Source organism: Malurus melanocephalus, unplaced genomic scaffold (assembly GCF_030028575.1).
Source record: "Malurus melanocephalus ecotype Western Australia unplaced genomic scaffold, MMel_1.1 scaffold_12, whole genome shotgun sequence".
Classification (NCBI taxonomy): Eukaryota; Metazoa; Chordata; class Aves; order Passeriformes; family Maluridae; genus Malurus; species Malurus melanocephalus.
In genome coordinates, this window is record NW_026623244.1 from 2829549 (window position 1) to 2843165 (window position 13617).

Sequence of the window (13617 nt, forward strand, 5' to 3'; positions counted from 1 at the left end):
CTCCCTTGTCTCTTTCTTTGGCATGGGCTATTCCCAGGTATGGCCCATGCAGTGCCCTCCTCAGGACCCCAGGGACTCTGCTGTGATCTGGCCCCGTGAAATGTTGCACAGGTTGTGGACTGGGCACAGAAGTGCAGTGTCTGGGGGGAGTGGGGCAGGACTGGAGTCACCGAGCGTGTGACTGTCACTGTGGCAGCCTGCAATGGTCTGGCACGGGCTGAATGGCTCTCTGAGGACCCCTCTGACCATCTCTTGGGCTCTGCTGGCTACAGGGCTTGGCACCCCGACGTTCCGCGCCGTTTTTGGGCCTCCTGCACCTCCCGTGATGGCCACGGGGGGGCAGTGTAAGATACTCCACCGCCGCTCCCGGCAGTGGGGTGGGAACGGGCTGGAGCCCTTGTCCGGAGCTCGGGCAGGGCTCCGCTCCCTTGTCCCTTCAGAACCTGCTCCCTGACTTTGCTCTGGCTTGCCAGAAGGAGACGGGTGCCTGGCATCTCATCTCTGGGTTTTCCCCGAGGGAGAGGTGTTAGTGCGACTGCAGAGAGGTTACAGCCCTGCAGTGGGATAGTGCTTGGCAGGAAAGGATGCACAGTGGCAGGGAGGGATTTCTTAGGCCCTCTCAATACATTGCAACTCATGGAGAAGGGCGATCACAGGCAGCCCCTGGATATGCTGCCAAGCATCTTTCCTCCATCCTGCTCTTGTGCTGGCAGTCAGAGAAAAGCCCTGCCTTGGGCTGCTCCTGGGCTGGGAGAAGCTTAGGGGTCCCTTGCAGGTGGGCTGGGCTGGCAGTGCTGACTGGGAGCCTCGAGATGTCGAGCATCCTGGATTCAGGACTGGGATATGCTTGGGCAGGATGCARTGGTGCTCATTTGGGTCCCCTCTTGGTGCACCCAGGGTTAGGGAAGCCTGCAGCTGTGCAGTGCAGAGCTGGGACAGTGTGGAAAGAAGAGACAGGCCGTGGACCCCCATGCCACTCCTGGGGTTCCTCACAATGCTTGGGTGGGAGAGTGCTGGTCAAAGTCCCTTCAGATCCCTTACTTGATGGAGGCAGCACCCAMTCCTATAGTGTGAGAGCAGGGAGGGGAATGGGGCAATTAATCCAGGGAGGGGGGTTCAGCCAAGTTGATGCTGATRTTGCCAGTTGGATTGTGTTCAAGGTTCTGAGCTCTTTGTGGCTGTGCCTGGGTGTATTGCGGAAATCTTATGGTCCGGCCAGTGGCTGGAGCCCACCTCTGCCCTCGCTGCTCCCATGGATGGAAAGAGGAGCTCCTGCTCTGGCCTGCACACTGGGTGACTTGTGCTGCTCCACCACTCAGCCAGGGAGGCCTCCACAGTACCCAGGGATGTGGGGTACAGTGGACTGCCTGCAGGTGTGCCCTGATGAGCTCCCACCCTGTTCTGTCTGGCCCTGAACTTTGCACAAGGGAGGGTCCAAGGAGGCAGCTGTAGGCAAGGGCGAGAGGGAAAGGGGGAGGCAGGCAGGGGGCTGTTAAATCAGTAATGCCACACTTCCAGGGACATGGAGGGGATGACAACCAGGGCCTGGTGGAAACTTGTGGGGAGGATGTGTCCCCCTTTCTGTGAGTTCATGCAAAGCTCTGTAGCTGCAGCATATTTGCAGCCCCTCTCCTGCCCAGAGCTGCTGGGCCAGTGATGCTGATGAGCATCTCCCTGGTCTCAGAGCTGCCACAGCAGCTGAGGGCATGTAGATCCAAGAAAGTGTCACAGGGCGAGTGTCTGTTCAACCAGCTGAGAAAACCCTCTCAAGCTGTTGGATGCTTCAGGCCTGAGGAAGTGCTTGTGTGCCTTAAGAGCTGGGCTTATTTCTACAATCACTTTAGGTGGTCTGAAAATTTCTTTACAGCCTTTCCTCTAAACTGTGGTGCAGCTGAAGAGGCAGGCAGGAGTGGGAAGTATTGCAGGGGTGGCAGAGCTGGGCACAGGAGTTGTCTGCTGTCAGCAGCCCTGGGAATCCCTGGGGATATGCCATCCCATGACCTGAGGTGTGTGCATTTGGGCAGCCCTGTAAGCATCACCCTAAATAYGTGTGCTCCTGACTGCTGCGTGAACAAGGCTGTGTCCTTGTGTTCCYAGAGCTGGGCTGCACATGGTCCCCTCTCCTCCCACTGCTCCTGCGGGTGACGAAAGGCAGGGGGTGTGAAAGCGTTTGTGTTGCCAAAAGAATTAACACCCTGCTGTTGTGCCCTATAAATCTTYCGAGTGTTAGAGGTTGGCTTTATCCCCCTGTGTTAGTTTAATGGTTTCCGTTAGCAATAACCTGGCCCTGTGTTCTTGGTTATTGATTTAAGGTTTGTAGTGGAGGGTGTGAGAGTTGCAGAAAGGTGTTTTCCTGCCACCCAGCCCGTGGCAAAGGCACTGTTGCAATGAGGAGGCAGGAGTGTGGAAACCAGTGCACAGCCAGCTCTCTGAAAGTATGGGTGCTGGCAGGAGCTGTGTGGAGACAACTGGGGATAGTGGCACGGAGCAGCACCTGGAGCACATGCCTTGCTCTAGGAGGCAAGCCTGAGGTGAGGAGCAGAGTTGAGGCTTTGTAGGACCCCCAGTTCTCTTGGAAACAAATCTGCTTCACCCTAGGACAGCCAACCTTCCTCCTGCAAGCAGCAGCATCCTGTGCTGCCCATGTGAGTGGCTCTGCCCTGAGCTGCAGCAGCCCATGGAGCTGGGAACCRCACAGAGGATGTTTCCCAAGAGGTCACTAAGCAGAGGTGGGATTTTTACTCTATTTCTCTTCTTCACTCTTTTCTCACTCTCAGCCTTTCCCCTTCTGTTCCTGCTACTGACTCCAATCTCCAGCAGTTGTCCCTTCCTGCACCAAGCCCTGCCATCTACRGTCTTCTGGAACAAATCTCTAAGGGACTGATGGTGATTTCACATCTTCCTTCTCCCTTTCCCTTTTCATTCTCTCCTGCATTTATATGTTCTGAACATGGTCTCCAAGCTAGAAAGGAGCTAGAAAGGCATCCAGATTGGTTTTTCATAGTGGATAAAATCTGCAAGATGAGGAGCTTGTGCTCTGTACATAAGCTCGTTTGGACCCCATGTGCAGAAGGCAGTGGGGCAGCAGTAGAGTCTGACATCAAAATTCCTTGCACTTCTCTGCCTGGGGCTGAAGGCTGTCCTTATTGCTTTGCAGAGCTCAACATTTCCTCAGCAACAGTAGAGTCTCTTTTCCTCAGGAAAGGTTATTCTGGGATCTTGGAGCTGGGTGCTGCCAGGTGCGGAGCACCCACATTGCTGTGATGTGGGTGTGCTTTCCCACACTCAGGATATTCACACTTAAGATGTTCAGCATACTCACCCTGAAAGCTGACAGGGACCCCTGTGGGCAGAGGTGCCAGGCAGAAASCTGGCTATGGTCCTTGCTGTTGACACTCATTCCTTTCTCTGGGACCACCAGTCCTCAAGATTCAGACTTACTCAGCACACCCAAGGACTCAGAGCTCCTGACCCAAAGCAGAGGTTGCTGCTGTGGCATATTTGTGCCTCCCCAACTTGGGTTCCCACCTCCATGGTGCCTGCAGAGAGTAGCCATGGCAGTTTGGTGGTGGGATTGCTGCAGGTGGACTCAGAGGAGCCCCTGAGAGCTGGGGGTCCCACTTTGGCATGCAGCATCTGCAGATTTGGGGCTCCGTCACTCTCACCACACCTTCTCTGCTCCCTTACGCATCCTCATCCCAAATCCCTGTCTGCCTGCAAGTAAGCCCYGGAGGCCAGCCAGTGGTTGTGTGTCCTTTAAATCTGTGCTGGTACAGCTGAGAGCCTGGGTTAATGCCCCTGTTCCCTCATAGAGCCGCTGTTGCTGTAACTGTGTGTGTTTGTGCTYACATTGGGGCAATCCTCCAGGGTCACCCTGTAATCCAGCATCTGCAGCCGTAAACATGCAGTGAAGATCCTGTTGGTGCYGTTAGTCTGGGCACCTGCTCCACTCATCCCCCAAACCAGGTGCTGCAAGTGCTTTCAGTCTCCTCTCAGAAAAAAGCCTCCAGCTGTAACATACTACAGGAAGCAAGCAGGGAGATTAAGGGACCATTGGTCTGCAGCTTGGTGATGGCAGAGAATTAATGAAAAAACAATTACATAGGATCTAGAAAATAGATGTGAAGTTGGGGAAGTAAAACCCCAAAGCAAAACAAAACAAAAAGGCCCCAACCAAAACCACATAAAAAATGCAACCACAATTTTTCTGTCAATCCAGGAAAATTCCCTCCTGACCCTAATCTGGCAATAGCGTTAAGCCTAATGTGTGAGCAGACCGCTGGGACTGTAGTATTGGGAGCACCAATGCATGAGACCTAGAGCTTTCCTTTAGTTTCCCAAAAGAGAGAAAACCTCGGTACTTTTAGAAGCAAATTAAGAGGGAAATGGGTTATTCTTCATCATCACAATGACCAGCAGAAACCTGGAAGCCCAGGGTAAAGCAGCACCTCCTCCAAAAAACCATAGTACTGCTGACTCCTTGGCCAGCAGGATCTGTATCCCAGGCTGAGCTGTCCATTTCCAGGGCTCCTTCACTTAGAAATTAATGGAGAGAATTCTATCAAACTGTGTGTTAAATTGATCTAGGTTTTTCTGCCTCATTACCCTTCTTAGAAGGCTGCTCCAGAACATCAATCCTGTCAGGGGTATAAACTCTCTAATTCACCATCTAAACTTACTAATTTTTTTGCTATTATTGTACATCTTACATATTTTCTTAACCTTTTTTTTATTTATAATTATTTTTCAGTGGYTCTTCAGAAATACATCTGACCCTTCTCAGTCCCTGCCTGTCCAGAACAAACCAAATTCTTAGTAGATTCCTAATCAGCTTGTGCTCATTTGTCTCAGCATCCAAGTAGTTTTCCTCTGTGCAGTGGAAATTTATCCTTCCTGGATGYAGAGCTGCAAGGATATTCTGGAGGAAGTCTCACAATGCCTTGCGCAATGGCAATAATGTTTCTGTCTCTGCTAAAAATAACTTGTCTGATGCATCCTAGCATCGTGCCATTCCTTTTTCACAGAAGCATCACACTGCTGCTTCATATTCATCCTTCAGTGCAGTAAGGTCTTTTTATTCCTTCGGAGCCTTCATTTCGTCAGTTTATAGCAATTGCTTGCTGCTGGTCGCCAARTGTTTAATCTGCCCTTTCTGCCATTAAATTTCACCCTACTTCCCTCACTCCTTGACAAGGTCAAGGTCCCCTTCTTCCCCTATGAGGAACTACTCTCAGCACTCGCAATACCTCCCGACTCTCTGCTGCCTTTGCATTTTGGGAGCTTGCACTTGGCTTTTCTGAAATTACCAATGGATTCACTAGCCCGAATTTATTCTCAGAATATGTGGTTCATATCTGTTCTGTAGCCTGGTCATATTTGTGTCTGATGCAGGCCGAACAGTTTCTCCTGTATCTGCTCTCCAACCTTGGGACTGATCGTCACCTTTAGCAGCAATTTCTCCTGGTTTGTAGTGCATGGTCCTTAACTCTGAACTGAGTGCTTTTGTCTAAGAAACTTGCAGCCTCGTCTAAGGAATTATTTCTGTTGTGTTGTTCCTGTTTCATTAAGTATTTCATCATTCCATGTGTTGCCCTCCTCACCTTTACTGAAACAGAGTTAAACCCACTTTTGGGGTTTGATTGCAGCTGTTTCGTGTCTCCTCTCCCCTCAGCTCTGCATTTGGTGTCTGCTCCTCCCTGCAGGTCTGCTTGCTGGTGGATGAAGCAGGCTCACCATTCACTAAAGCTGTGCTGAAATGGTGTTGTGCTTTACATTACACTGAATCGATACAGAAATTTGCTTTCAGTCATGTCAGAGGATACCTGAGCACTCCTATTCTGGCACTGTTTACTGCTTGGCATTCACTGTGAAATTAAAGACTTAATTGCACAATTCCTACTCTTTATGTGTCTTGTAGCCTTGAAGGCAGCACAGTTTATTCTCAAGGCTACATCTAGTGTCACTGTAGCCAGCCCCTGAGAATAACTGTGCAGGGTCCTTTCTATCACCCTTTCACACACCTCCTCCTGACATATCTTATCCATATCATCCCCTTTTATGTCCTTACAATGACCCGATTTACTAGCAGTGCTTCATGACTTCCTGCTCTCCTCCTACCAACCAGGTGCTGCCAGCCAGCTTCCACTCCTGCTTATCTCTGCAGCTTTGTTCCAGGTGGCACACTCTGCCAGCGCCAAGCGTTCCAGCGCTTGCTGGGATGCACTATCCTTCTGGCTCAACACCTTTCCAGTATGCCAACAGTCTGGCTTGCCTGATGCAACCACTGCAAATAGCAAAACTTGGGGAGAAGCCTACGAAATCAGTACTCACYGGCTGTCCAAAATCTCAGGAGAAAAAACTTGTACTGGGAATGGATGAGGGAGATAAAGGACATGGTGTTTCCAGTTTAACCTCAAATGATTCTGGTTAGGTGATGACAGGGCCTTAGGAGATAACTCTGGTAGGACAAATGGATTTAACACCTCTCAGCTTAATCCAAGGGAGACCCACAAGTCCATGTGAAAATGCTAAACAAGGTAAATTGAGTGTGACTGGAAGGCTTAGTCAATGGGTGAGTTACAAGGTTGTGAAATCGTGTACGATATCAATATAGCATACAAGCTCTGTTCCCAGGTGAACTGGTGAGTATTAGAAACTGCATCTTCAAATAGTGTATTTTTAGAGGCRGGAAATATGTAGAGAAGTAGCAGAAATTACACTTTCTCAGTTACCAAGAGACAGCTGGAGCTTGTCCCTAAGTAAAGCAGCTCTCCTTCAAGAATCTGGGGGTAAAGCAATTCCTGAATCCCACTCATTCACTAGAGCAATGCTGCAACAGCTTGGAAACAGGACTTTACCAGCTCTAGCCATGCAATCCAGAGCAGACGTGCTTGATAGCGTCATTCAGATGGCCTGGAGTATGACATCTATCACCCATCAAAGGACTTATGAAGTGCACACAGGACAGTGGCAGTGTGGTGCAATGAAGATGCGCAGACTGGGCAACGTCTGTGTATCTGAACTTCTGAGACCTGGGCTTGCACTTGACATGTAGGCAAACACTTAATGTTATAAAAATGCAGATTCAGTGAATAAGAGATGATCATAATGTTTGGGTAACACCTGGTACAATGAATGAGGAACTACTTCAGGCTAAATTTGGGGTTCTATAGGCTTTGAAGCCTGCCTAAGGGAAAGTTAGACCTGTGGTCCATTTTCACCAATGGACAYGAGTTTTACTTACAATCTCACGTGAATGAAGAGACCTGCAGGATGTATCTGCCCATGAATTGTAGTTGCCACTGGATGAAAATTAGTAAATCAGACTCCTCCAGATGCTGATGAAGGCAGACTTCAGAGAAGGCAATGCTATTAATGGCCTGGATAAAAGGAATAGGTCAGAGCAGGACAGAATCTCTGGAGTGCCAATAGCAACCAGGGAAAGAAGGGACAGCAGCCAACACCACTTACTGCTAGGGACAGCTGTTCTCTTAATCCTCATCTCTATCAACATCTCTAAACATCTCCATGTGATAGCAGGGTTGGTGAACCAGTAACCCCTCCCAGATCCACAAGCTAGGTTCAGTTTTGTCTTTGTTTTCTCCCTCTCCTGGTGCTTTGACTAGTGGCTAATTCCTCAGACTCCGGTGCTTCCCATTTGACTATTCACTTCAGAGCTATCTATTAATGAAATGTGTTTACGTTAACAGGGACTGAAAACTGGTCTGGGACCCTCAGCCACCAACCTATTATTTCAGCAATGTTTCCCCCAGCATGCTGGAGGCCACATACTGGAGTAAGGCAATTACAAGGCTGGTCCGAAACTTCAGTAGAAATTTTGCACATACCCATTGCTTTTAAACCGTGGCTAAAAAATGTTTGAATGTGCACAACTGTACTTGGTGATAGTAGCCTCTAGTCAAGGTCATTTCTCTTCACTGTTCTTCCCTTAAAGCTCACTATTGGGCCCCTGAGTCCCTGTAGGCTTCCTTCCACTGTGTAAAACATATTTTTATTAGTAATTGACATGTTTTTAGAAAGCTGCTCTTTGAAAATCAATTTGGCTGGCTTAAATGTGTTGGGTTGTGGTGTTTCATTATTTATTTATTTATTTTATTTGGCAGAATTTGGGATTTTCTGTATTTTCTCTTTGGCCATACTCATTCTTTTTGAAGGGGGTTCCCCCCCCCCCCTTTTTTTTCTTTTTTTTTGTAGGTTTTTTTTTGGGGGGGTGGGGTTTTTTTTGCTTCTAAATGGCATCTTTGTTCTGCTGATTAACTGTGCCAGACTTGGGGTTTTTTATTATTTTTGGTTGTTGTTAGGCTACCTTGAGTGATGTCATATTTAAAGCTTAAATGAAGGGTCTCAATGTCATTGCAAGCATTTGTCCTTTCATCAGCTACTTAAAAATTCTTCTTCATTACTCTGCTGACTTTTACACTTACTCCYTTTGGAAGAAGAATATGCTCATCTCTTTAAGTCACATTGTACTGCAGTGTACTTTTCTGTTGCCTTTTCCTCTCCTGCTGTAATGTTGGATTTGAGCATATTGTGTTCTTAAAAGCAAGTTGACTTCAGTATTGCATGTCGAACTTCCTCCTATGTACTTCTCATGACTAAATCAAGAGTTCATCCTTTACTTGGCACCTCTGAGTGGTCATTATAAGAAATATCCATTTATGAGGACTAAAAACGCAGTCTTTGCATCATTCTTTGATGTAGTGTCTTCCTGGTCTGTATGGGGGTAAGTAATGTCTCCCATTATCATGGTTTTTTCCCTGCTAACCTGTTAAAGTCCTCCAGCTGCTTTTCATTCCATTATCCTAATCAGGTGTTCAATAGTGTATGCTCAGTATCACTTAGGCATATGTCAATACATAATTGTTCTCTAGTAGTTTAAACAACATCCCAGGTGTGTGTTTTTTGTCTTTTCCCCCTCTGGAGCAAAGCATGCAGAGCATGAGAACTGTCTCAAGTCATGCTTCAGTCTCAAGTYGAAAATCCTGCAGACAACTTGGCCGTTCCAGCTCTACCCTGGTTTCTGGTGAATGTTTCCTTATCCCCTCTGTTACCAGCTGACCTAGTGCTCACCTTGCTGCATCACYCTTTCTTTTATTACGAAAGTGGTCTTTCTTAGTCCGTTTATTCAACTATCCAGCTTTCCTGTTCCTTTAATGGGAATATAAACTCCCTGCTGTAAACCCCAGATTATTCCCCTCAACCTTAAAAAACTATAGTTTCTATTTATACTAATATTACAGTTTCTGAAAACACATTGTCYTGTGCACTGAAATCCATCCTAAACTTAATGAATGTCTCTCTGCTTTCAAGCTGATAGTCTGTCCATCTCTAGTGAAGCTGTTATTGCATATCACAATAGAACACTTTGAAAAAAGGATCAAATCGCTTGTCTCTTCATCCATCCTGCACACACTCYTGCCCAGCAGTGCAAATCACAGTTTCCCTTCCCGCTCTCTGTGGACCATTGTATGTGTCACTCTGTGCTGTTGTCAAGGGCCTCTTGTCTGCCAGTCTCATCTTTTACAGGATGTATTTATTGTGTCAAAATATGGCCCACAAACTTTGCTTGCATGGAATGACTTTTGGTGCTCACAAATGCTGCATATGTTATCAAAGGTTTATTTTGTGTCTCTTCCCACTGACTTGGGTAGACTTTCCMAAGTGCAGTGTTGTCTCTTTGGCCTGTGATCAGTCTTGGCCTCCTCCACGATGTCACTTCCTACTTTGTTAGCTTTTATTTCATTGTAGGCTCACACACATTTGGTGAGCTCCTCCCTGCAATGGGCATGGCGCAAGCACTGGGACTTGGCTTGCATTATTTGAACTGCATAATCCAGTTTGCTGCAGGGAATAACCTTGTCCCAGTGTAAAAACAGAAAACTTAGTATCTCTCTCTCATTGCTATAAAGCATTTAACTAAGGCAATATATTGGGATTATGCCACATTCTTCAGAAGAAGGCATGTTTCTCCTCAGTTTTTAGGGAGGTCTCATTTGTTGCTCTACTTGACAGGACACAGTCTGTGTTTGCTTCTGCTTGGCGGGGGCTTCCCAGAGGACTGGGTCATTCTCTGCATTCAAAAGCTCACAGAGTCTGGATAGAAGCAGAGTTTGTGTGATACAATAAATATACTGTGCTGGTGATGGGCAGAGGGTTACAAAATTGAACTTGTGCCCTTTTCTCACTTGTCTTTGTTCAYACTTGTGATTCTGTGCTTCCTTCCTGAGACTGTGGTACCGCACATTTCCATGGATACCTTTCCATGCTCCCCACACAATCTCTCCATAACAGGAGCTCTGCCTAATCTGGGCCTTCTCCAGTACCTGAGGAGTTACCCTAGGGAGAAATCCCAATCTCTTGGTCTGGAGCCCTTGACAAAGGCTGACTGAAGCCAAGGAAGCTACATGTCCATAGACTATGTTGTACCCCTATCTCTGAGAGGTCCATGACTGACCTGTAGGTTTGCATGCACTTGGTAGCATGCTGCTGCCTAGAGCAGACTGGCAGAAAATATTTTGCTGGAATATCCACTTAAGAAAGAGGATAGTCCAAGGCTGCTTGTGCAAGTTTCATTTTACTGCAGCTGGCCCATTTCATTCAGACATCTGCTGTGCTGATGGAGAAGGTGCCATGTTCAGGATGGGGTTGCCTTGCGCAGCAGCCACACAGGAGCCAGTCTGTGGCAAATCAGCAATTAATAGTCCATCCCCTTCTCCCATTCCTGTGTACTTCTGCTGCAGGACCACAGAAGCAGGCAGTTAATGGGGCAAGAGGGTAAATCATGGTCCTAATGAGTCCCATAAAGGTCATGTGATTCTATAGGGCCATTTTTTAACTCTCACTACATCCCTGCCTCTGGCATCTCTGGGGCTGTAATGATATTGGGTGTGGTGCAACACTGTGTGAGAAGACAGGCTTCTGCTCTGATGTCTTTCTGAATATTTTCTGTTATGGCAAAACGGATGTTGGAGAGACTTGCTGTAGGATCTGCCTTGAAAGTCTTACCTCTTAGATGCCAGGTCCTGCTCGGTGTTAARTGAAATTGTCTGCAGCTCATTAACATCAAAGCATTTTCTCCACTGGACTGGGGCRGCTCAGTAGTAACCAGCAGATGGACCAGAGAACAGCTATGCTCTCCACTAAGCTTTGCCTGCAAACAATTAACATCAAAGGGAAGCCACTGTGAAACAGGGGGAGAACAACACTCCAACCGCAACAATTCTCATGGCTCATGGGAAATGGGGGGAAGCCAAAGCTGTGTCCCAGCTAGAGTGTTTGTGTTGAGATGTTTGTAGGAGCAAGCACAGAGTGGCTGCTGCGGCCTGCTGATGGTCCTGCCCAGGAAAATGGTGGATACGCTTTGGTTTGAACAAACCTGCCTGACAGTGTTGGTATGTGTTGCATGRTGCAACCTCTGGTTTATCAAACTTGGTCCTAATTCTAGGATCAAGTTAGATTTGCCCATTGCCTTGGTAGTTTCATGATTGCTCAACTAGCTGTCACTCTCGATGATTCTCTTGAGGCCAGTCCCACTGTCCTTTATACCCTTTTTCTCCATCCCCCTGAACACAAAGATTTAGCTTGTAATTCCAGATGCTGCTGCCCTTTTATAAAGTGGAACTTGGCCCTTTGTTTGCTCCTCCCCACAGGAGGCCTATGGTATTAAGCCATCTTTTAGATTACGGGACTGTTGCCTTTCTCTGGCTCTCAAACTGTTTCTCCTCCTTTATGTACTGGATCTGCTGGTTCATGCTTTCCTCATCCCTTTCCTCCCCGCTTTGGTGGTGGGTAAGAAATCCAAATTGTTGGTATTTATCATGCTAACAGTCTGCGATTAGCCCTGAGAAGGGCAACATGTTATAGAAAATGTATTAATTTTTATATGGGTCCCAGTCAGAAATCAGAAGGTTTATGGTAGGTTCAACACCAGCACAGGGTAGAACCACGGGGCTGTCTCAAAGAATTGCTATCTAAACATCAGTCTAAAAACAGAGGATTGCAAAAAAAGAACAAAACTGCAACTCTATTACTGGGACTCCACTCGCTGTTCTAGGTGCAGTACAGATGGCAGACAGAAGTTACCTGCTGGAGTTTAGAGCATTCATATTGCAATCCCTTTCTTTAGATTATCTTTTTCTCAGGGAATATCTCTGTGATTAGTACAGTGCCTAACAGATTTACGAACTCAGGCTCTACTGAGAGATATGTCTGGACTTTGAGTTAAAGGGAGATTCCTCACTTCTGGATATGAAGACATGTAGACCCCAATGGCTCATCACACTGAAAAAGGGGTGGAACAAACACGAGGATCACCAGCAACTGGAATGAGATGTGGCCAAGGGGATAATTCCTGAGCGGAGGTAGCCAAAGAGCTTTCCTACTCTTTGTGGTATAGAAATTCTCCATAGGTCATGCTTTCTTTTTTTTTTTTTTTCACTGCCAATGGCTTTCAAACCAGGATTGGAATTCCCCAAACCTGTCTGCTCTGCTCATGAAAACAAACTTCACCTTGCCCTCCCCTCATGAAAGCTGTGTATTGAAATGGGCTTTTGCCTCTGGCTACTCTGGTTGCTGTCCACTCTGGGAAGTTCCACCTCCTACAGTGAGAAGCCATTCTCTGATGACCTCCACAAGAGTTTTAAAAGCCAGTTAATAATTCTTATGCAACTATTGGTCTTCAGATAGCTCTGYCCACCTTTTCTCCACTGCAGCTTCCCTGCTAGATTGGCAGAGCAAGCACACCCTAGGTTTGCATTCCTTTTGCTGGACTAGCCATACTGAGGTGTACTGATCTCCTTTTGTAGGAAAGGTTCATTSCTCTCCTACCTACCCATACCAAGTGCCTCTTGGAGTTCCCTTTGAACAGGACATGTGGCTGACTGCAGCTGCAACAGCACCTGAATAGTAGCTCAAATACTTTTACCTTATCTAGGACATCCTAAAATTGYGGCTGCATTTGACCAGCCAGCTTTGCACAGCCAGCTTTGAGTTCTATGCCTTTCTGACTCCCTAATCATGTGTGGCTGGGCAAGGTGAGCGTAACGACTCTGGTGGTTAGGGTGGGGGAATAAAGGCTCATGGGCCTTTGTCTTTGGCCTCATGGCAAAGTTGGAAGTAAGACGTTGCACTTTCCAAGCCTATCTTGAGGTTGAAAGAAGCTGGTGCYGATGTTCTCCCCTGCACAGGCACCAGGCCACGCCATGCCTTCCCTCGTCTGTCAATTTATTCCCTGCTTGCTGTCAGAACTCTTGTTACTGTATCACCAGTGCCCTTACAACGTCTCGGCTYACCTGGAGGGAGGGCCTTGTGCTTGTGGTGCAAGGCTGCAGCACAGGAGGTGGCTGAGTCGTGGAGCTGTCACTGTGGGACCTCCCGGCCACTGCAGCCACGTCCCTTCCCTTTGCATCATGGCCACAAACACATCTAGAGGTTTCACAACTACACCGTGGAGCAGATGAGATTTCCTATCTTCCTGATGGAAAAATGTGGCCTCTTCAGGGCTGGAACATGCCCTCAAAGAGGGATTGCAGTTCTGGGCACAGCGACCCCTCAGGAGTGGGATGTCCCCTCAGGACACAGTGACCCCTCAGGACACAG